A 25363-nucleotide genomic window follows, 5' to 3' on the forward strand; every position below is an offset into this window, starting at 1 on the left:
CTTGAAGAAAGTGAAAGAGGAGAGTGAAGAAGTTGGCTTAAAGCTCAACATTCAGGAAACGAAGATCATGGCATCTGGTCCCATCATTTCATGGCAGATAGATGGGGAAACAGTGGGAAAAGTGGCTGACTTTATTTTTCTGGGCTCCAAAATCACTGCAGATGGTGATTGCAGCCATGAAATTAAAAGATGCTTACTCCTGGGAAAGAAAGTTATGACCAACCTAGATAGCATATTAAAAAGCAGAGACATTACTTTGCCAACAAAGGTCCGTCTAGTCAAGGCTATGGTTTTTCCAGTGGTCATGTATGGATGTGAGAGTTGGACTTTGAAGAAAGCTGAGAGCCGAAGAATTGATGCTTTTGAACTGTGGTGTTGGAGAAGACTCTTGAGAGTCCGTTGGACTGCAAGGAGATCCAACCAGTCCATCCTAAAGGAGACCAGTCCTGGGTGTTCATTGGAAGGACTGATGTTGAAGCTGAAACTCCAATACTTTGGCCACCTGATGCAAATAGCTGACTCATTGGAAAAGACCCTGATGCTGGGAAAGATTGAGGGCAGGAGGAGAAAGGGACGACAGAGGATGAGATAGCTGGATGGCATCACCGAGTTGATGGACATGGGTTTGGGTGCACTCTGGGAGTTGGTGATGGACAGGGAGGCCTGGTGTGCTGTGGTTCATGCGGTTGCAAAGAGTCGGACATGACTGAGTGACTGAACTGAACTGTATGAATTCGTCTTCAATTGTATTTACTTGATCAAGTATCATAAAATCTTTGCTTTACATTCTGTTTCATTGTATTGTTTCTTTTCAGTTGTGAGACATGCAGGGACCTTCACAGAGATGGAGAGGAAAAATAAAATAGAATCAGGCTAGTGGGTACCCCTTGTGGGTACCCCATGTGGCACACGGGGAAGGCTGGTGTTATATTTAACAGTTTCTGAGGAACAGTGGTGACTCTGATGATAGGCAGCATTGGCTTTCTATTCCAGAGGTCCCCGATCTGTTGTCTAGGACAGTGAAGTAGGAAGTCACTAGACAGGGGTAAGGAGGCTGCGAGGGGAATGCTATCACCTAAGCTTTAGGGTGTTCTAGGTTTTTTTGGTCTTAAATCTATATTTTAAAAATTGAAGTATAGTTGATTTACAAACTTATGTAAGTTTCAGGTGCACAGCAAAGTGTTTCAGTCATGTGTACACACACACACACACACACACACACATACATATATATGTTCTTTTTCATATCCTTTTTCATTATGGTTTATTACAGGAGTGTTTTTCTAGCTTTAACTAAGGCCCCACCTGGCAATAATTATCAATCATTATCAAACAATGTATACCTCAAGTCATGAAAAGTTACCAACTTTTATCTCTATCATTTTCTTTTTAGATGATAGTATGCTAACATACTCTGAAAACCCAAATTAATTTTATTTAAAATCATATTTTATATGATAACATAGCCAGTAATCAGCCATGTTTAGGCTTTTCTTTGAAAGAGATATTAAAATGGTCATAATTATCATTTGAGTTGAATTCAAGTTTATATCTTTAATTATGCCTCAGGGGCTTGTATGGCCTTAAGGTTTTATAATTTACTCTTATAAAGATAAGAAACAATTAGTTGAAAGTAAGTGATGGGATTTCCCTGGTGGTTCAGGGTTTAAGACTCCGTGCTCCCAATGCAGGGGCACAGGTTCAGTCCCTGGTGGGGGAACTAAGATCTCACATGCTGACCAGCACAGCCAAAAGAGAAAAAGTAATTGAACTTGTACTGTGGTATATGAAACAATATTTAGCTTATTAAATATTCATCATATATATAAAATAACATAAATATTACATATTTAATTGATCTAACTATATCTGTATCAGTTAAGTTCAGTTCAGTCACTCAGTTGTGTCCGACTCTCTGTGACCCCATGAATCGCAGCACGCCAGGCCTCCCTGTCCATCACCAACTCCCGGAGTTCACTCAGACTCATGTCCATCGAGTCAGTGATGCCATCCAGCCATCTCGTCCTCCGTCGTCCCCTTCTCCTCCTGCCCCCAATCCCTCCCAGCATCAGAGTCTTTTCCAATGAGTCAACTCTTCGCATGAGGTGGCCAAAGTACTGGAGTTTCAGCTTTAGCATCATTCCTTCCAAAGAAATCCCAGGGCTGATCTCCTTCAGAATGGACTGGTTGGATCTCCTTGCAGTCCAAGGGACTCTCAAGAGTCTTCTCCAACACCACAGTTCAAAAGCATCTATTCTTTGGCACTCAGCCTTCTTCCCAGTCCAACTCTCACATCCATACATGACCACAGGAATAACCATAGGCTTGACTAGACGGACCTTTGTTGGCAAATGTCTCTGCTTTTGAATATGCTATCTAGGTTGGTCATAACTTTCCTTCCAAGGAGTAAGCGTCTTTTAATTTCATGGCTGCAGTCACCATCTGCAGTGATTTTGGAGCCCAAAAAAATAAAGTCTGACACTGTTTCCCCATCTATTTCCCATGAAGTGATGGGACCGGATGCCATGATCTTCGTTTTCTGAATGTTGAGCTTTAAGCCAACTTTTTCACTCTCTACTATCACTTTAAAGAGTCTTTTTAGTTCCTCTTCACTTTCTGCCATAAGGGTGGTGTCATCTGCATATCTGAGGTTATTGATATTTCTCCCGGCGATCTTGATTCCAGCTTGTGCTTCTTCCAGTCCAGCGTTTCTCATGATGTACTCTGCATATAAGTTAAATAAGCAGGGTGACAATATACAGCCTTGACGTACTCCTTCCTTTTCCTATTTGGAACCAGTCTGTTGTTCCATGTCCAGTTCTAACTGTTGCTTCCTGACCTGCATATAGATTTCTCAAGAGGCAGGTCAGGTGGTCTGGTATTCCTATCTCTTTCAGAATTTTCCGCACTTTATTGTGATCCACACAGTCAAAGGCTTTGGCATAGTCAATGAAGCAGAAATAGATGTTTTTCTGGAACTCTATGCTTTTTCCATGATCCAGCGGATGTTGGTAATTTGATCTCTGGTTCCTCTGCCTTTTCTAAAACCAGCTTGAACATCAGGAAGTTCACGGTTCACATATTGCTGAAGCCTGGCTTGGAGAATTTTGAGCATTACTTTACTAGCATGTGAGATGAGTGCAATTGTGTGGTAGTTTGAGCATTCTTTGGCATTGCCTTTCTTTGGGATTGGAATTAAAACTGACCTTTTCCAGTCCTGTGGCCACTGCTGAGTTTTCCAAATTTGCTGTTATATTGAGTGCAGCACTTTCACAGCATCATCCTCATTTACATATACACACTCTTATTCATGTATTCAACACATTTAACAGGAACTTACCTGATTCCAGGCATGTTGTTAGGACAGGAAATATAACCTGAACAGGACAAGCATGAAGGTATCTGCCCTCATAGATCCTGCCTGGCACAGGGATGTCCCTATCTTCTACTCCTGCTCCCTTTGCAGGCATCACTAGTCAATAAAGACATTCTCACCCTAGAGCCTAGATCTCCTCTATTCAGTGCTCCATTACTGAATCAGAGCTGGCATGGGAGTTGAAATTGATTTGCCATCCCTGGCTCTATGTTAATGACCAGGCAGACTATTAAATTGGAAGATGAAAATGATTAAATAAAGTTCAAACTTTTTATTTGCTAACCAGTTACATGATTTTGAGTCTCTTTCCAGCGACTCTTCACCAAGATAAAATATTGAAAGGTTGAATAAGATTGGGACAGGATTTTGTCAAGTAACGATTTTCTGTGTTGAGAAGGCATCAGGAACCACACTCCCCTTAAGGAGTCACATTCCCTTCGTTCCAGGTTATTAAGGGATATTTTCAGGGACAACTTGACGAGTTTGTGGTTAAAAGGCCATAGCACCACAATCATGCTCAAGAAAGTCAAAGAGGTTTGTATGGAAGAGAAGAACTCTGTATCTGGGAAGAAAATGAATCCCCATTAGTGCAAGTCAACAGAGGTGTGGCTACTTGGCCAGAGGATGTCATGATGATGCCATTTCAAAACAAATCTTGCCTGAGGGCTTTTCCTACCAGGGACCCAAGTGGCTGAAAGGTGTACCCCACGGATAGAAGCTGATGTGTGATTTTCAAAGCTGAAGACTCAAGGAAAGACACTGCCCATGTCACAGGAGTGGCAAGTGAAGGGGCCCAGCAGAGGGATCATCAGAGAACACACACAAGCACTTGCACAAGGAAGTCAGCCTTAAAACATGTGCAAGGGCTGAAGAGCATGAGGCAGGCCTGTGACAGCAGCGGTCATGTAAAGAGCATGAGTATTCCTGTCACTTTTATATCCAACCTTCTCCAACCCGTCTGGTAAAAACAGGAAAGGAATTTCACTTCCACTGCTAGCTACAGGCTGCAGTTGAGGGAGGAACTGAAATTTCACTTGAATCAGCTCAGAATTTTTCAATATTACCTAGGAAAGGAAATTTACATTCCTTGAGATTGTACTCATTACTTAAAGTTTTCACGGGCCTTTCTATTATCTACATCACCATACGAGTTGTACAAATGTCCTTGTTGTTCTGCCAAGGGCAGGGTGTGGACTGTAAGTACCAACTAGGTTTAATGGGACAGTTGGAAACAGAAGTAAAATTGCTTCTGGAGTTTATTCTTTCATTCACTCATCCCTCCATTCATCCAGAATGTACTGATATATTGTTGTTCAGTCGCTAAATTGTGTCTGACTCTTTGTGACCCCATGGACTGTAGCACACCAGGGTTCCCTGTCCTTCACCATCTCCTGGAGTTTGCTTAAACTCATTTCCATCGACTCAGTGATGCCATCCAACCATCTCATCCACTATTGACCCCTTTTCCTCTTGCCCTCAATCACAGCATCAGGGTCTTTTCCAGTGAGTCAGCTCTTCACACCATGTGGGCAAAGTATTGGAGCTTCAGCATCAGTCCTTCTAATAAATATTCAGGGTTAATTTCCTTTAGGATTGACTGGTTTGATCTCCTTGCAGTCCAAGGGACTCTCAAGAGTCTTCTCCAGCACCACAGTTCAAATGCATTAATTCTTTGGCACTCAGCCTTCTTTATAGTGATATATTTTACCACTTCTACTTATGATAATTAACCTCTTACCCACTGGTTTAAGTTAGTTTAGCAAGAACATTATTGCTTTCATACTCTGCGCCAGACGTAGTCCCAGTTTCTATGTCAGATAAAATAGACTCGCTGTCTTTGAGGAGCTTATCATATCATCTAAAGAGCTGTGAAAAAAGAGACATGGAAATTTGTGATTTAAACTTTTATAATGCCTAGAATATGAATTTATAATTTCAGTGAAATACATCAAGAACTCTGGTAAAGATGCACATTATTGCCTCTTTCTTTTTAATTTCTAATTCCTGCATACTTTCTAATAATAACAGAGCATTTGACATGAGACAACTTTTTAATTTGTTTATTTTTGTCTATGTTAGATCTTCTGGAGAAGGCAGTGGCACCCCACTCCAGTACTCTTGCCTGGAGAATCCCAGGGACGGGGGAGCCTGGTGGGCTCCCATCTATGGGGTCACACAGAGTCGGAATCGACTGAAGCGACTTAGCAGCAGCAGCAGGTTGGATCTTCACTGATGTGCGGGCCTTACTCTGCCTGTGGCGAGCGGGGGCTCCTCCCTAGTTGCAGTGCACTGGCTTCTCACTGTGGTGGCTTCTCGTTGTGCAAAATGAACTCCAGGGCGTGAGCGCTTCAGTAGTTGTGGGCACATGGGCTCAGTGGTTGCAACTCCTGGGTCTCGAGCACAGCCTTAATAGTGGCAGCACGTGGGCTGAGTTGCTCCAGGGCACGTGGGATCTTCCCGGATCAGGGATCGAACCCACGACTCCTGCACTGGCAGCTGGATTCTTTACCACTGAACCACAGGGGAAGCCTGAGACAAGAGCTTTTTAGTAAAGGTTACACATAATATTAACATTGGGGTACCAGACAGATTGTAAATGCTGTTGTTGTATGCGTTAATTGCAAAATATGGACGTTAATCCTGAAGAAATATGTGTTAATAATGTATATTGAATATACTGATTAAAATTGTCTGATTAATCCAACAGTAAGTGCTCTGGAGGCATTTTATTGAGCTTTTAAAGAATTATTATCTACTAGAATCTTTTTAATTTCTCAAATGCTCCTAATATATTATTTACCACTTGCTAATTTTTAAAATCATGAGACTAATGTCATTTGGATGCTGAAAAATATATAACTAAAGTGATAAAATAATAAATCTTTCTTCCTCCAATAATCTACCTTACCTTTCTAACCCTACTTTGTAGTTAGCTGTTATACACAAATAAATCCCTGGAGACATTGTAATACTACAAGGCTTGGTTTCAAAGTGTACATTCATACAGAATTTCCTTTGCTTAGCACTTAGAGTTGGAATTATGAGCATAATATATACATATTAAAACCTAATTCAGGAAAGGAGGTTAGGTCAGCCCTCTATGGTAGAAGATAAATAGAATTCAAGTGCTCAAAGCTAGAGCATTCAAGGAAATAGACACTTATTTGTTATGGGGCAAGAAGAATTAGACCTCAGCAGGACATGAACCTAGAATTTCCAGATGTACAAGCTGAATTCAGAAAAAGCACAGGAAACAGAGATCAAATTGCCAACATCCACTGGACCATAAAGAAAGCAAGGAAATTTCAGAAAATGTCTACTTCTGCTTCACAGAGTATGCTAAAGCCTTTGATGGTGTGGATCACAACAAACTGGAAAATTCTTAAAGAAATGGAAATACAAGACCACCTTACTTGTCTCCTGAGAAACCTGTATGCAGATCAAGAAGCAACAGTTAGAACCTTACATGGAACAACTGACTGGTTCAAAATTGAGACAGGAGTACAGCAAGATTGCACATTATCACTCTTGTTTATTTAACTGCTATGTAGAGTACATCATGTGAAATGCTGGGCTGGATAAATCTCAAGCTGGAATCAAGATTGCTGGGAGAAATATTAATAACCTCAGATATGCAGATGATACCACTCCAATGGCAGAAAGCAAAGAGGAACTAAAGAGCTTCTTGGTGAGGCTGAAAGAAAGTGAAAAAGCTGGCTTGGAACTCAACATTCACAAAATTAATATCATGGCATCCAGTCCCATCACTTCATGGCAAATAGAAGAGGAAATAGTAGAAACTGACCAATTTTATTTTCTTGGGCTCCAAAATCACTGCAGATGGTGATGTAGCCATGAAATTAAAAGATGCTTGCTCCTTGGAAGAAAAGCTATGACCAACCCCGACAGTGTATTAAAAAGCAGAGAAATCACTTTGCTGACAAAGGTCCCTACAGTCAAAGCTATGGTTTTTCCAGTAGTCATGTACAGACATGAGAGTTGGACCATAAAGAAGGCTGAGTGCCAAAGAATTGATGCCTTTGAATTGTGGTGCTGGAGAAGACTCTTGAGAGTCCCCCTGGACAGCAAGGAAATCAAACCAGTCAATCCTAAAGGAATCAACCCTGAATATTTATTGGAAGGACTGATGCTGAAGCAGAAGCTCCAATGCTTTGGCCATCTGATGCAAAGAGCCAACTCATTGGGAAAAAACCCCTGATGCTGGGAAAGATTGAGGGCAAAAGAAGAAGGGGGTGGCAGAGGATGAAATGGTTGCATAGTATCACTGACTCAATGAACATGAGTTTGAGCAAACTCTGGGAGATAGTAAAGGATAGGGAAGCCTGGCATGCTGCGGTTTATGGGGTCACAAAGAATGAGACCTGACCTAGTGACTAAACAACAGCAAGGAGAATTAAGAACATAAGATATTCACAGAACTTGGCTTCCACTAAACAACAAGCATTTTATAGAATACAATAATGCATGTTATCAGTTTCATGTGTAAAATTAAGAGATTTTAGATAGAACGAGCCCACAGGAATTAAACATCACACACAGACTTTTGAAGACCAAGATGACTCTACTCACAGAGCATATGCAACAGGGGGTTTGCAGTTGCTGTGTATGAGATGCTGTGCGGCTGTGTTTCAGTGTCAATAACACTGGGTGGTGCATAGTACAATATATCTACTGAATATTGACATATCTTTGTCCTTTGTCACTTTCCATTTTTCATTCCTTTCATTCCCCCAAGGAAATAATCTAGAACGGGGGACTCTCAAAGATAATTGTATATCTCAGCTTGGCATGAGGAATACAGAGAAGGAAGTGAAGCATAAGAATGGACATTAGAGCAAGTAGGATCCTAGTGTAAACTATAGGAAAGCGGGATCATACTCTTTTTAAAATTTTTTATGTATTTTTGGCTGTGCTCAGTCTTCATTGCTGCGCATGGGCTTTCTCTAGTTGCGGCAAGCAGCGGCTTCTCTCTAGTTGCGATGTGCGGGCTTCTCACCGTGGTGGCTTCTCCCGTTGCAGAGCATGTTCTCTAGGCTGTGCACAGGCTTAAGTAGCTGCGGCTGTGGGCTTAGTTGCTCCGCAGTATCTGGAATCTTCCCAGACCAGGTACTGACCCTGTGTCCCCTGCATTGGCAGGCGAATTCTTAACCACTGGACCACCAGGGAAGTTCGAATCATAGTCTTTATAGACATGTTTCAGGGAAATTCTGAGGTTCTGTTTTTAGGAGCTCTTGTGGTATTTCTCAGGTCTGACCAAACTTGGGTCCTCTGGACCAAGAGGCAACTCTTCCGAGGGATGGTCTTTGTATGGCTTTTGTGTGCGTGTGAACTTTCTTTCTTATGCAGAGATTTCTGAAAGCGCTGGTGTGTTGACAACCTGGATCTTACAGTCACTGTTGTCATTTTCCTAGTGATGGAGGAAAATATGACTTCACTTGACCCCTGTTATCCAGACCTTCATGCATCCTCTTTCTATGAGATATTTCCTAACACAGCTTATGAATTGAAAGCTGAACGAACATTAAGTGGCTCCTAAATGGTTTTTAGGTAAAGTGGATCATAAAAATTCAATTCCACTCTTCCTCACCTGACCCTAAAATACTTGGTTTTTGTTTATTTTTGTCAATAGTTTCTTATTCTACACAATATTTAAGCAAAGGACTTGAAATGTAGAATTAGTTGTAGAGATAAAGACCATTGCTGTAGTATCTTAGTGGGTTGGGAATTTGGGTGTTAAGGGCTAATCCGATAGGTAGAATTTTGTTGTTGTTATTTAGTCACTAAGTCGTGTCTGACTCTTGGCGACCCCATGGATTGTAGCCCACCAGGCTCCTCTGTTCATGGGATTTCCTAGGCAAGAATATTCGAGTGGGTTGCCATGTCCTCTTAGAATTTTGTTAGATGGTATCAAATATATTACAAATATGAACCTATCCCTAGAAATGCCAGTTTTATATAGAAAAGTGGCTAATTTTTGTTGAGATTCAGTTCTGTCTCTAATTTTGGTGCATTTCAACAATGAATCTTTTGTTATATGTGCATACATAAACTTGTTATCTGAATAGCATTCCAATACTAAGGCTGTGGAAATATGCTTAGACGTATTTTTAGAGAAAGTGTTCATTCTCCCTATCTGTTTAAATCATTCATTTGAAAGCATTTTGTAGATTTTCTGAGTATGAAGGATGTTAGCTAGAAATCTAAATTACATTCCAGTGTCTTTGGAGTGTACCTGCCTTTCATACACCATCATCACTGCAAAAGAGGTAATTCTTGTTGCCTCATTTGTAACTCTGTCATATAAATTTTAAAGTTTAACAAATCGGACATGACGGCTAATATACTATTAACATGGCTACACATCTCTGCGGTTAGTTTACATGCTTAATTAACCACATTTCATTTTCTTTCTGGCTTTCATAGCAGCTTCTCTTAATTTTAAATCAAGATTTATAAAAGAGAATCTTTGCTGAAGACTCTCCAATTCTCCTATCTTTAAAGAGATTCCTTCTCACAGGACCCCAATTAGTCAACGTTGAAGCCAAGAGGAGGAAAAGCCGCCCCTGACGTAGAAGGTAAATGCTGATGGGGACTCAAATGCAAAACTTTTGAAGTATGCTTCTGTCACTGACCGTGTGGCCTGTGGGACTGTACTTCATCTTTCCTGCCTTCATTTCACTTGTCAGTTAAAAAGGGCATAATATTTATATCCACAGTGTCTTGCAAGTCATTCATTTTTCAATTTGCCTAATGAACACTTTGTTCATATTGAAGCGAGCCTGTACTATGAACAAATGATAGGCCACAATGAAAAACTCCCTTCCTTCGCGAGAGCCCCAGGGACAGCTCCATTTCCTATTCAGCGTCACACCTTCGCAGATGGATGAGCCCTGCCCTGCTGCCTAAAGGTCAGTGTGCAAAGTATTTGCTGACTCGCTGAAAGGATAAAGCCTGAAGTTTCAATCTACCTGTGTTAAATACCTACTCTCTAGTACTTGTGTGTGTGTGCTCAGTCATGTCCGACTCTTTGCCGCCCCATGGACTGTAGCCTGGCAGGCTCCTCTGCCCATGGAATTTTCCAGGCAAGAATACTAGCGTGGGGTGCCATTGCCTACTCCAGGGAATCTTCCCAACCCAGGGGTCAAACCTGTGTCTTTAGCATCTCTTGCATTGGCAGGTGGATTCTTTACCACTAGTGCTGCCTGGGAAGTCCCCTCTAGTACCTACTAGAATAAAATCTGGGAACACTTGGGGAAGAATAAAATCTTGTTTTTACTGAGAGCCAAAAGTTTTATGTTCCAGGACACTATTGTTCCATACCCATACCAGCTTGGGTGTAACTCACTTGGCTTTCAAATGTTCTTAGAACCACACGTGAACAGCCTTTGGCCAGGCCACATCTCTTGGGCTGCACTCCTCTGAACAGACCTTGCCAAGCGAACGCATGCCAGAGCAGCACTTGGCTGAATGGTCCTCACCAGCAGAGGAGAGACCTGGTTACCAGAAGGGCTCCACTGTGGCTCCCAGTTAGTGAGGAGTGATGGGGCTGGAGGCACTGGCCTAGCCTCTGCTAGCTGGTTTTCAACATTTTCCTCATAGTGTGCCATGTCAGCTAAACCTGTAAGGGTACATAACATAGCCTCAAGCATACCCGTTTCTTAATTTGGTTTTAGAAGGGAAACACGGTGCAGTGGTATTTCTCATTAGGAAATAGTGTAACACTTAGCAATTTGATTGAGAAAATGGGATTGTTTTATAGTCCAGTGGGCTCCAAATTCTCCTCAGATCTTTATTGCTTGGTCCTTATTAATTCAATAAGCAACCTGTATCATTAATATAGAAGACAAATAGGTTTCATAAGTGAAGTTCAGAAAAACTGAAGTGATAATATAACTGAGAACAGAATTTCATTTATTTTTTATCAGCGGCAGATTGTTTTTTTTGGTAACTTCCATGCAAACAAACCAATATGGTCTTCTTCTGAAGGTGGTAATTGAGATGACAAAATTGTGGTGTCTCCATTGACTGTGCTACCATGGAAACACATATGTGGGTGGGTGGGTGGGTGGGTGTTTAGTCACTAAGTCACGTCTGACTCTTTGTGACCCCATGGGCTGTAGCCCACCAGGCTTCTCTGTCCATGGGATTTCCCAGGCAAGCATACTGGAGTGGTTTGCCATTTCCTCCTCCAGGGAATCTTCCTGATGCACAGATCAAATTGAGGGCCAGAGTAGTTTAATTATACCAAGAGTTACCATTGGAGTAAGCAAGCACAGACACGAAGAACCTTCTGCAGTACTTCTCACCACACCCTTTGCCCCCAAACACTGCTTCCGCTTTGGGAAAAAAAAATCACTTTTCTACAATAGCAGTTAATTAAATAACATCTGTCCCATTAAACAACTGTACATTGAATAAAAACTACATTAACAGAAAAAAGCCTCTGAAGAATAACTCTTTGGCATCTTTTTCTTTGCCAAGGACTCTGGGAGCCATGCCAGGAAAATACAATAAAATTTCCTAGCCTTAAAGTTGTGTCCTTCCTTCCCTACTCTGTGTCTCCATTGTCTATGCCATTAAAAAAAAAAACAACAAAACTTTATTATCTTACTAGAAATTTGAGGGCCTTTCTTTAGTTTCTTTGAAACTTGCCTTGTATTTTCAGTGTTGTGGTTCTGTTTCAGTGGGACGATATTATAACCTCTTCATAAGACCATCATCTCTCTTTGTAGCGGATTTCCCACATTTTCAGTGATCTGTGTTTTCCAGATACGGATGCAAAGGCTTCATCGCTGTACTTCACGGGGCTCTTAATACCAGCCTTGCTACACTTCGCATGGTCTCTTCCTTGCTCTGAATCTCAAAGCACAGGGAGGCAGGGCCATTTCTAAAATCAATTCCTGGCAGAAGAGAAAGGCCCTCCATGCATCAGGAAACCATTTCAAAGGTTAACAGCATATCCAAGGGCATTAATTAAACTTCTTTCTTAAGTGAAGGCTCAGTGCTGTCAAAAGGTGGAGCGCATGAGGAGACGAGTCCAAAGCTATAGCTTCCTTCAGAAAAAAGAAATGAAACTTTTCACAAAGCCTATTAAGCACGTTCACCTCCCGATTGTTAGATGTAACAAATAAGAGGGAGAGAGACTGCGGAACGGCCCTTAACTCAGGGAACAGAGGGTGCCTTCTATATTCTCTGTCACACTATTGTCTTGTGTCTAATTCAAAAAGCCCTGAAGATGGTGATAATTAAGCAAATGATTGATACCAAACCAGAGATGAACTTTTAGGTGCATTTAACGTCAGTTTTCTTCAGGGAGAGTATCTGTTTATTCCGTTTAGCATTGATCCCCGCATAGGAGATTAAAAATGACATAGCCTTTGTTAAACAGTTTAAAAGAATTGGAGAATTTTCTTTCTGAGGCTTTGACTGATGAGATCCTTTGCCAACTTATGAATGGAGAAAAATGGGGAAAAATTACAGAATAACTATCACAGTCACTTTAGTTTGGGCATTTTCATATTTACATCTGCTATCAGCATTTGACAAAATGATGTCAAGGGCAAGGAAATAAACAGCCTGACTTTTGTTGTCACATGGGTACTAAGCCATATCAAGATGAAGTGCAGGCATTAGAAAATCATAAGGGAACTTTGGGCACACAGACAGCCAGAGAGGCTTATCCAGTTACCAGGCAGTACAGTATCTCATATTTCTTAGATGTGAGTGAGTGGCATGTCAGAGATTAGGTAGAAAGTACATGATGCAGAACGAAAAATCCGCTTAAAATATGTCAGAAAATTTCAAAAGATTGTTTCATTCAAAATTTTCCTTTTTGTATTAAAATGATTCAACCTACTTTTAAGTAGAGACATACCATGCTCAGATGCTCAGTCGTGTCCGACTTTTTTGCAGCCCCGTGGATCCTTCTCCAGGGGATCTTCCTGACTCAGGAATGGAACCCATGTCTCTGGCATTGGCAGGGTTCTTTACCACTGAGCTACCTGGGATGCCCAGTAGAGATATGATAGCTGCTAATGTTCCATGAGAAGACTGGCATGAGAGGACAGTCGATCCCAAGTCTCAGGCTTTTATTTTCAGTGTCAGGAGAACACTTTTCAAGCACCCATTCCCAGTGCCTGTCCGTTTCCCTTTTTTCCTCTGGACTCATCTTGTCTCTGTCTCAGTGGCTCACACCCCCTTACAAACACAAAAAGTTGGAAGGCAAAATAGAGGAAGAGAATGGAGTGGGCTGTTTTCAAGGTTGAGGGTGTCAGGGGTGGCCAAACCTGGATGATAGCTAAGTAGATGAAGGCCAGAAGGAAGCAGGGGGGGGTCTAAGCCTTGGCCAGGCGCAGGTGATAGCATCGTGGAGAATTCAAAGCTCCAGAGGCCAGGCTACCGCGTGAGGGGCAGACAAGTCGGGAGAAGATGGAAAGTAGCTCCCGAGACTCAGAGACTTGCTTGGTTCCATCCTGAGTGTGTTTTCTGACTGAGACGGGATTGGCTTAGAGCATATTCCTGAAGTAGTGGGAAGTGTCTGATCCAAAATGAATCAGGGAAATCCTAGCCCAAGGAGAAAGAGAGATGGAGGACCATGCAGGATACTGGTGTTCATAATCCAGAGGAGAGACTAGAATTGTGGAATATATTGTAGAAACACGGAAGTCAGATGAGGGATCCAAGAATCCAGAATTGGAATACATGAAAATAAAAATCCCACAAAGGAGATCAGGAGAAGGAAGAGACACATAAATAACACTATGAGTGAAAAGAGGTCCCTCCTCTAAAGATAAATTTAAAAGATAATGGCAACACTAGCAACAACTATATTCTTATGATTCTGAAATCTGAGTTGAAATGGCCAAATTCCTGAGAAAATGTGTAGAAGAGATCTAAAGAGAATTAAAAGCTTGAATAATTCTGTAAGTATTAAAATAATTAGTCTTAAAAAAACAGATAAGTAATAAAAATCTTCAATTAAAACTGCAGAATCAGGTGATTATATAGGTGACTTCTACCAAATGTTCAAAATGTAGAGTATCCTTAATTTTTAATTTAACAAACTCTTCTTAATTGTCAGAAAAAGAGGGAATATCCAACTCATTTTATATCAAAAACCAAAAAAGCCATGTAAAAGGAAAATGTGCAGATCAATTTTACTTTATAATATAGGTGTAAAAATTCTAAAAATAATTTATATTCAAACACTAGAAAATCAAATCCAACGTATATTAAAAAAAGAAAATGTACCCAGACGAGACTGGGTTTATTTACAGCCAGCAAAGAGGATTTATATTAAAAAAAATATAATTCCCATTAATAAACATTTAGATGGTAAATAAAATTAACATTGAGCTTTAACATATTAGAGGCTCAGAGAAATCTTTCCATAGAAAAAAACCTATTTAAATTTGTTCAACTAGGATTTTTTTCAGATTTTCCTTGAACACTTAATTATCGTTCTCCTTGTTCATTCACTAAGTCGTGTCTGACTCTTAGCGACCCTATGAACTGCAGCATGCCACGCTTCCCTGTCCTTCATTATCTCCCTGTGTTTGCTTAAACTCATGTCCATTTTGAGTCAGTGATGCTCTCCAATCATCTCATCCTCTGCCATCCCCTTCTCCTCTCGCCCTCAATCTTTCCCAGCATTAATTAGGGTCTTTTCCAATGAATCGGCTCTTTGCATCAGGTGGCCAAAGTATTGGAACTTCAGCTTCAGCATCAGTCCTTCCAATGAATATTCAGGACATGAATTACTTAAGCATTTGTTACTGAATATTTAAGCTGTAAATATATAAAAAATGTTTGAGTCTCTCCAGATAGATTCTATATATGTAATTTTTCTTTTAGAACATCAGGGTGTGATGCATTAGAAGTCACTTGGGGCAAGAGGCATGAGGAAGGAAACTGTGACCCTTTCATTACTAAATGAGCTAAGGACTCTTTGACTTGTTTGCATCCCATCTTTCTAAAATACAAAATTATAATCTTTATCATTTATTTCACCTCCCTAGAGTTTTGAGCTCTCTAGATTAAAAACATATATTTGTTTAACACTGAACAATTCATGCACATTTTGTATTTGTGGTACTTTAATAAAACTCACCAACTAAAATTTCTTCTATCACTTTTGATAAATTGTGTAGTACCCATTGTCTAATAAAAAAAAGTTTCAAGAATTGACGCCTCTAACTTCCATAATCAAGAGCCCACAAGGAACCACAAGGCCCTCCCTTCTGACCGTGTGGCATTTTGATGTGGTCATTCCATCATGCTTGCCCTGACATGGGCATGTTCACTTGAGAATTATTCGGACACTGCATTTTTTGCATGGAGTACATGATATTTATGCAGATGTCATAATGAAAAATAGAAAACCACTAAACTTTTCACTACAAAGCATTATCAAATTTTGTGTGAAACCTACAGGCTCCTCCAATCTCTGATTCTCAACTAGAACCTAAGCTCCAACTTCTCCCTGAGTGATACTCTATCTTAGAGAATCAAAATGCCTTATGGCCGGAAGGGTACCTGAAAAATAGTGGGCACTGGTTGATGACTTTTAAAGGACTGAATGGATGATAATTAGAATTTTTACTTTCCATACTGACTCCCCACACCCACTCTGGAAGGCAGGACTTTTTTCTTCCTTTTTAAAAATGATGGTATGCCTACTTCTCAAAACAGATCTACATCTAATGGATGGATTAATAATTATTGCAGTTGTTAAAGTGAATGACTGAGGCTGTTCAGTCTAACACTGTAGACATTTATTGAAGACATATCACATGTTCATATGATATGTGTTTGCCTTTTAAGGAAGGTTATTAAGTACGCATAGTACAAAGAATAAAAATAATGAGGACTAAGGCAAAGGGGAAATCTGTATAAAAAAATAAAAATAATAGCCTCTGCATTGGCCCCCAAGGACCACACCTCTTCGTCTCCATGCTTTTGTGCAATTCCATCCCTTCGAATGTAAGCTGGACCTGGTGGCTTCCTTTTAATTGAATAGAATGTACCAGAAGTGATCACTTCTGAGATTAGGTTCCAAAAAGGCAGTAACTTACATCTTCTCTGTTGCTTTCTCAGTCTGCCATGTGAGCTGACCTGTGATCAAGGCACTTCAGCAAGGAACTGAGTGAGTCCTCTGACCAACGATGAGAAACTAAGGACTTCAGTCCAACATCCTGTGAAAAGTCACATCCTATCAGCAACCAGGTAAGTGATTCCAAGAAAGCAGATGCTCCTTTCCTTAAGCCCTTAGTCAAGAAGACAGCCCTGGCCAAAATTTGATCACAGACATGTATGAGACCTTGGAACCGAGACACTCAGCTAAGCTGCACCCACAGAAACTATCAGGTAATACATGTTTATTGCTTTCTAAGCCCTAATGTTTTAGATAATTTATTATGCAGCAATAAGAAACTAATACATTTAGGAATAAAATTAACACATCAGTACATATATTGTATTGTGTAAGTTGATGGAGAGCCAAAGCAGAGAGGGACACCACTATTTACAAGAAATAATATCCAGATAATAAATATGACTCAATTGTTTATAAGAATCATTGCTTTCCTACATGTTGCAGTCAGAAGAAATATTTCCCATTAGTCCTTTTTAGGTGATCCCTGGTGATATCTTTAATATGATCACTACAATGAATAAATAGTGATCCATAGGTTTACTCTCAGTAGATAACATCTCTAAGTGTATGTCAATGGCAGAGTGCTGAAGCTTTGTTTGTGAGTATTTTTCTAAGAGGCAACAAAAATAGTGTAAAATACATATTATTTTGATGGTCAGGGTTGATCTTAGAAAACTTAGAATATGCAGATATATGTATGAATTCTAGCTCTTTCCTTAGTAAGAATTGGAGAGTGTAAGCTTTAAGGTTGTAATCAAAGCAAGAACCAAAAGTAAAGATATTTTGTCTTGCAATTTTAGTGGTTTTTTAAAATTTTATTTTATTGAAGTATAGTTGATTGACAGTGTTGTGTTAGTTTCTGGTGTACGGCAAAGTGATTCAGCTTCATGTATATATTTTTTTTCTTTTTTTTCATTATGGTTTATTACAGGATATTGAGTATAGTTCCCTGTGCTAAACAGTAGGACCTTGTTGTTTATCTGTCTGATGTATAATAATTTGTATCTGCTAACTCCAAACTCCCAATCCCTCCCGCCCTCACCTGCCTGCCACCAGCCACCACAAGTCTCTATGCCTGTGATTCTGTTACTGTTTCATAGATAAGTTCTTTTGTGTCATATTTCAGCGACATCACATGGTATTTATCTTTCTCTTTCTGACTTACTTCGCTTAGTGTGATCATCACTAGATCCATCCATGTTGTGTTGCAATTTTAAAAGATCCAAAACATTTTTAAAAATCAATAGGGTAGAGGGTAGAATCAAGGTCCTTTTAATAAAATGAAGTACAATGGTTAAAACTTTTGTAGTAAAATGTAGTCAAGCTACATTAGAAAAAAGTTGTTGAAAGTGAGGGTAAGACAAGTTGTCTCCTCCTCCAGCAGCTGTTCAGGCCAAAGTCAACGACCAGTTACAAGGCATAAGCTTGTCTGTGAAACAGCCCATGATGGTGACCAGAGCCTTCTGGTCCTCAGAGTCTCAGTGTACGAAGTTCCTCTCTGTGCACCTGCTCACTTTATCCTGAGCTAGGATATAACTCTACAAGGTGTCCAGAAATGAAGAGCATCTGTTTTCCTTTGCTCACTGGTAGCATGTATTCTCTCAGAAGGACAATCTATGCCGTTTCAAACAAACAGGATCCTGTATTCCACGTGTTATTAATGACTAGGTCATAATTTTTTTGATTAAGAAGTTTTATTGACTTGATTCTTTTTCCTTTTAATCCCCTTTAATTTTCTACAAATATTATTTCTGTCATATTTATATCCTTGATATAATTGTTCTCCTGCAGACCTTTAAAAACACACTTTCCACTTATGCAGCCTTCTAACCAAGCAAAAATCTCATTTTCTGCTCTGTCTTTCCCCGAATTTGATCAAAAGGAACATGAAATTGTGGGGATGTATGCAGGGAGATTTGTCAGTCTTTTATTATTTACTTCAACTGTGAGGTATAAATTGAATTTGGGGCCCTCTCTTCAAGAATACACTATTTACTATCAAATAAGTTGATGTTAGTGGATCAGATATGGGTAAGGTTTTCAGTGATAACCTTGTAAGGTGGGTTAGAGTGCTTCGGGGTTCTGGAATAATGGCTTGCTTTCTTTCATGTGTAAACTTGGCTTTTGTTTCTATCTCCTTTGAACACCCTTGGTCTGCTGGAGAGACAGTATACTTTTTATGTAAAACTGAATGATCTGAGGACAGCTGAATCACTTATTACTGCCATTTTAACAGACACAGCAGATGATCACATATTGGCTCAGTGATTGTGATCATTATTGATTGTGAAGATAGACTACAAGAAGCAGTTAATCCTGTTATGCCTGCTTCTTGGTTGAACTCACATGACTTTACTCATTGGTAATTGTGGCTTGCCCAAGTTTGAGGCGTGATTAAAACTTGGAAACTGAGATGATAATGAAAACCATTTTAAAATAGGAATGTGGCATATGTTAATGTAAATCAGCCATCCAAATTTCTTAATGAACTCATTCAGTACTTAGATAATTATTCAGATATGGAAATGGTGGAGCCATCCGATAATACCTCAAATGCATTAGAGCATCCATATATGTGGAAGAGATTATTATCCAAAATAATTAAAATTCAGCTGCAATTATAGAATGAACATATTACCTCCTATATCTCAGCACTGTTACATTTCTTTTTTAAAGTGGGACTTATTTATTTAGTGATTACTCTGTGATATTCAATTATTTGCTGTGGGGCTCCTCATCATTGCTATGAGTTAACGAAACGGCTCTGTTGTCCTTAGTAATCAGCTGAGTAGGAAGTGAGGAAAAGACAACGCATTCTGAGGGCTGTTCAGCACTACCTTTATCTGTCTTTAGTATTTGTTAGCTAAATATGGAATTTTAATTCCCTCCCTAATTATCAAGGACTCTTTTGCTTGATGGGCATGCCCCTCAGGCACCTTTGTTACTTGCACTCTATCTTTTCACCTTACTCTTTTGAGATGTGTTATTTATAAACTGGCACAATAGTCTGCAAGCATTTCTGTGGAAAAACAGAAAAAAAAAAAAAGCTTCACCAATATTAAATAGCATCTGAGAGTTTTGAGCCTTCTCCTGGGCATCTTCTGGGCTTCCCTGATTGCTCAGAGGGTAAAGAGTCTGCCTGCAATGCGGGAGACTTGGGTTCGATCCCTGGGTCAGGCAGATGCCCTGGAGAAGGAAATGGGCATCTTCAATGATATTGTCTCATTTGATCCTCCGGGAAGCACTTCAGAAATAGCTAGAAGGGAGTGTGCTTTTTAAGGAGGAAATAGACTCAGTGGAGCATCCTATGTGGAGGTGGGTAAACTGAGATCAAACTTAGGTCTGGTTGTAAAGCCCACAGTTGTGACAAAGCAGCACGTTCTTTCATTTATCCTGCATTGGCTTAGATTTGGACATCTCATCAGCATTTCTCTTCCGTTTTACTACTTGGTAAGTGACACTTAGAATTTTTCTGACCTTTACCTTGTCATGGAAGATCAGAGAAGTTCAAGTGTATGTGCCTCTATTTTCCCTAGACTTTGTGAATATTATGTAAGCTAATTCTGTGGTAAACAAAATTCTTATGTTAATATCAATGGGCATTTTCAACCCAAGTACAAACATTGGAAATTTGAGCTACAATTAACCCTGCTGTGCTTCCCTGGTGGCTTGGATGGTAAAAATATGCCTGCAGTGTGGGAAACCTGGATTCAGTCCCTGAGTTGGGAAGATCCCCTGGAAGAGGGAATGGCAACCCACTCCAGTATTCTTGCCTGGAGAATCCCATGGATAGAGGAGCCTGGCAGGCTATAATCCATGGGGTTGCAAAGAGTCAGACACTATTGAATGACTAAGCACAGCATGTGTCTACAATCCAAAATATACTACCAAGCTAGATAAAGACTTGTCATTTTGGTCAATTTCTCCATTGCCAATGTAATATTAATAATACCAACAGTGACTGCAATAATGCTTTACTGATTGTGAAATATAGTCTAGGCTTTCATCTACACAGAAACATTGCTAAGTAGGTTATGATTATCCAAGTTTTTCAAATGAGAGGCAATATACTATGTCATGGTTAAGAGATTCACCCAAAGTCTTACAGCTAGTAAGCGGCTGTGTTAAACTAATATTTTAAAACTTGCCCACCCCCGGTTAACATTATATATTTCCCTATTAGTTTTCTTCTAAAAACCTGCCCTTGGTATTACGTTTATTGCATTTGAGTTTTGTTTTACCAAGAGTTATCATGGTGACTCTTGAAATGATTTTGAAATCAGTAGTAATTACTTATACAAAGAGGATTTTGAAAATACACAATTCTTCACCAAACATCTCATTGAGAAATTAAAGATCTCACTCCTGCTTTTCACATGAGGTGAGAACAGAGCCTTATGCATTATAATCTGCCTTTCCCTGTAGGTTCCCAACTGTGTACCTTGAGAGAGTTACCTGTGGATGCCAAGACAAGTATTGTTCAGAAAATGCTTTACAGGTAGGGCTGTGTCTTCCACAAATCCCACTGATTAGCAGATTGTGGTGCTACACACATGGATAAGTGAGAATGATGAATTCAGATTAAAACAAATGAAAATGCCATCTGCTGCGTGGTTAACATTATTAACCTCACTATGATCAATAATCAGATATGGGGATCTATCTATAGCTTTCAAAAAAGACCTTGGTTAAGCCCATGTATTAATTATGACAAGTCTGTAAATAGCCAAAACTTAAGCCAAACTGAAAATTACCATTCAAAAATCTTGAAAAGAGAACATTATAAGAGGTCTTATTTGACATGGGTAAAAATGGGAAAGATTGAAGGTGGGAGGAGAAGGGGACGACAGAGGATGAGATGGTTGGAAGGTATCACTAACTCAATGGAGATGAGTTTGGGTAAACTCTGGGAGTTGGTGATGGACAGGGAGGCCTGGTGTGCTGCAGTCCATGGGGTCACAAAGAGTCAGACATGACTGACCAACTGAACTGAACTGAAAAAATAGTATTTTAGGTACAGAAGATACTGTTATCTAGAGGTCTTCTAAAACTTCAATTGCCTAATGCCTATATATATATATATATATTTACACATTACACATTTACATAATACATATTCGTTTCCCTGGTGGTTCAGACAGTAAAGCATCTGCCTGCAATACAGAAGACTTGGGTCTGATCCCCGGGTTGGGAAGATCCCCTGGAGAAGAGAATGACAACGTACTCCAGGATTCTTGCTGGAGAATTCCATGGACAGAAGAACCTGGTGGGCTCCAGTCCATGGAATCACAAAGAGTTGGACATGACTGAGCAACGAACACTTTCACTTTTCATGATGCATGCACAAAAGTAGAAAGTACAAGTTATAAGATAAAATATATTCCTTCTGCCCTTGTAATGGGTTGTAAAAACTATAAAACTCCTGGAATTCTACATTGCATCATGGAGCCTAATCCAAACTTTCACCCCCATAAATCAGTTCATATAAAGTTAGTCAGCTATAATTTGGCCTACTCTTACCCTGTTAGGTAACCCACATGTTTTTCTAGCAAAGTTACAAACAGTAGATAAGTCTCTCATTTTATACATTCTCTAAACCATGATGTAAACGTTATTGGAGAAGAACATTCCTATTAATACCCTGTTTCACCCATACAACCCCTGTTGGCTGTGTATTTTGCCCTTCACAAAGAGATGATACAGTCACAAACTGGAAGAAAGAAAGGCATTTGAATAGTATTTCTTTGTCAATTCATATTCACCACTTCTAAATCACATCCTCTTATTTTTTGCTACGAGGATACAGACAGAGAGATACATGTAGGAAACAAGGAAACTCAAAAATGGAAAGGAAAGGGACAGAAGAGAGTGGGATGAAAACAGATCAGGCCATTTGTGAGGATGTTATCTACTCGGGTGGGGCAGCTGCTGCTGCTGCTGCTAAGTCGCTTCAGTCGTGTCCGACTCTGTGCGACTCCATAGACGGCAGCCCACCAGGCTCCCCCGTCCCTGGGATTCTCCAGGCAAGAACACTGGAGTGGGTTGCCATTTCCTTCTCCAATGCATGAAAGAGAAAAGTGAAATTGAAGTCGCTCTCATGTCCGACTCTTTGCAACCCCATGGACTGCAGCCTACCAGACTCCTCCACCCATGGGATTTTCCAGGCAAGAGGACTGGAGTGGGGTGCCAATGCCTTCTCCGAGTGAAGCTACTTTTTGTCGCTATTCTGTCTCTTAATCGTGTCCAACTCTATGCAACCTCATGGACTGCAGCATGCCAGGCTTCACTGTCCTTCACCATCTCCCAGAGTTTGCTCAAACTCATGTCCATTGAGTCGGTGCTGCCATCCAACCATCACATCCTCTGCCATCCCCTTCTCTTTTTACCTTCAATTTTTCCCAGCATCAGAGTCTTTTCTGATGAGTCAGCTCTTCTCATCAGGTGGCCCAAGTATTGGAGCTTCAGCATCAGTCCTTCCAATGAATATTCAGGATTGATTTCCTTTAGGATGGACTGGTTTGATCTCCTTGCAGTCCAAGGACTCTGGAGTCTTCTCCAGCACCACAATTCAAAAGCATGGATTCTTTGGTTCTCAGCCTTCTTTATAATGAGCTCTTATGTCTGTACATGACTACTGGAAAAACCATAGCTTTGACTATACGGACCTTTGTCAGCAAAGCAGATGCCTCTGCTTTTTAATATGCTGTCTCAGTTTGTCATAGCTTTCCTTCCAATGAGCTAATGTCTTTTAACTTCATGACTGCAGTCACCATCCTCAGTGATTTTGGAGCCCAAGAAAATAAAGTCTGTCACTGTTTCCACCTTCTCGCCTTCTATTTGCCATGAAGTGATGGGACCAGATGCCAGCCAATTAGGTTACCTAAAGATCCACCTTCCCTTTAGCAACCCTTAAAGAGATGATGGCTTTTTTCCAGCTGAGTGGGGAAGCTGGTTGTGTAAATTGCCCAAAGTGCTATTGAAATCCATCTCCTGGAGGATTCTGGAACATGTCTCTATTTGAAGAGTCTCATAATTGTGACAATGACAAGTATCACCTGCAGGACATTGAGTGATGATAGAAAACCTAAATTCAGGGTTTTGTGATTCACATTACTGCAGAATACATGCCTCCTGGTTTTTCTTTCCTTCCAAGAGGCTGCAAAATTGGAAAGTGTGGCTTGTCTTGTTTTTGTTTTGATTTGGTTTCCCTAAAGAGAAATGATCCATAGATTCTTGTGGGGATAGAAAGTTGTCAGGCGAAGTGTGGATGTTCCTGTAAATCATCAGGCCCTTAATATTATTGGCATGTCTGACACTTCAGTGATATGTAGATTCCAAGGAGGGTTTACTGTTTTGTTTGCTCCAAGCTTCAGAAGGACAAAAATTACCAGGAAGTGGTGATAATAAACTTCACTGTCTTTTTAAGATTCTTATTTCTCTTAAAGACGAATAAAGCTCATGAAAATAATCCACATATTGATGTTCCTTACATCTTCATCATCTTCACTTAGCTATTTTGTGAGGCAGATTTATCTATGTATAATCATAGATCTATTTCTCTTTGTTATTCTTAGTCCTTTTGTGTTATGTAGGATGAGAAGGTTTTAAATTAAATTTTATTTGTTTATGTATTTATATCTGGCTGTGCTTGTCTTTGTGCTTTGCGTAGGCTTTCTCTAGTTGCGAGTGTGGGTTACTCCCTAGTTGTGGTACGTAGGCTGCTCATTACGGTCGCTTATCTTGGTGTGGAGCACAGGCTCTGGGGTGCGTGGGCTTCAGTAGTTGAGGCACATGGACTCAGCAGTTGCAGCTCCCAGGTTGTAGAGTACAAGCTCAGTTGTCGTGGCACACGGGCTTAGTTGCCCCGTAGTATGGATCAGGGATTGAACCCGCGTCTCCTGCACTGGCAGGCAGGTTCTTCACCACTGAACCACCACAGGAACCCTGTTAATCCTTTTGTTAATGATTGGAAAAAGGTCAACAAATAGGATTTTTGTTTTGTTTACTTAAATGCAGTTTTTAATGCAGCATAAATATATTTGACAAATACTACATTCATGTACGTGATTTTTTGCATGAATATCATCTTTAATAGCTGTTTTTAAATGTCCGTTGTTTCAATGAGATCTAAATGAGAAAATAAACCCCCCAAAATTGAGAATAGCGATGTTAAGACAAGTATTTACAGCCACTGAAATCATTATCTATGTGAGGAATTGGACAGAAAGGAGCAGAAGCCACTGAATGTGAAATAAGAGGTTTCTGCAGTGGTTACATTTTATAATTTCCCTTTGACACCTGTCTAATTCCTAGAGCAAAGTAATTTTTGACTCATCACTGGCTAATTTGAATGTATTTTGTGGTCTACACGAAGTAAAGTCGCCCAGGAATTTATAATCCAGAAAGCATTCTTGGTACTTTGAAATCTCTTTGGAGTGATGTATGGTTATTTCATCCAAGATTACCCTCTTAACAGGAGAATGTTACCAAGTTAACTGTGCCAGAAAGAAAATGAGAGCTAATTCAGCCAAGTGATAAGAAACTTGGAATAAATAATTTTATTTTAATCTCAGGTCTTCTAAAATATTTTTAGAAAGACCTTGGAAAAAGTCATTTAGCATGCTTTCACCTACTCATGAAATAGACTGCAATCATGACTTCCCAGGTGGCACAGTGGTAAAAAGTCCTCCTGCTTATGCAGGAGATGCAAGAGACCTGGGTTTGATCCCTGGGTCTGGAAGATCCCCTGTAGGAGGAAATGGCAAACCACTCCAGTAATCTTGCCCAGAAAATCCCATGGGCGTCTCAAAAGA

The 25363-nt window shown here is 40.1% G+C and overlaps 1 long non-coding RNA gene across 8 annotated transcripts in view; it reads left to right on the top strand.

Annotated features, from left to right (window-relative positions):
* LOC113884901 overlaps positions 1 to 25363 on the top strand; it is a 135262-nt gene that overhangs the window by 29485 nt on the left and 80414 nt on the right. For 2 of the 8 annotated variants that reach the window (XR_003509043.1, XR_003509050.1), the window contains exons 1-3: positions 7718 to 10305; positions 16493 to 16621; positions 20976 to 21048. This is a non-coding gene — a long non-coding RNA (uncharacterized LOC113884901). Of the gene's footprint in view, positions 1 to 7717; positions 10306 to 16492; positions 16622 to 20975; positions 21049 to 25363 lie in introns of those variants that run through there. The other 6 variants (XR_003509046.1, XR_003509045.1, XR_003509044.1 and 3 more) reach the window with 6 other exon arrangements.

Source organism: Bos indicus x Bos taurus, chromosome 27 (assembly GCF_003369695.1).
Source record: "Bos indicus x Bos taurus breed Angus x Brahman F1 hybrid chromosome 27, Bos_hybrid_MaternalHap_v2.0, whole genome shotgun sequence".
NCBI lineage: Eukaryota > Metazoa > Chordata > Mammalia > Artiodactyla > Bovidae > Bos > Bos indicus x Bos taurus.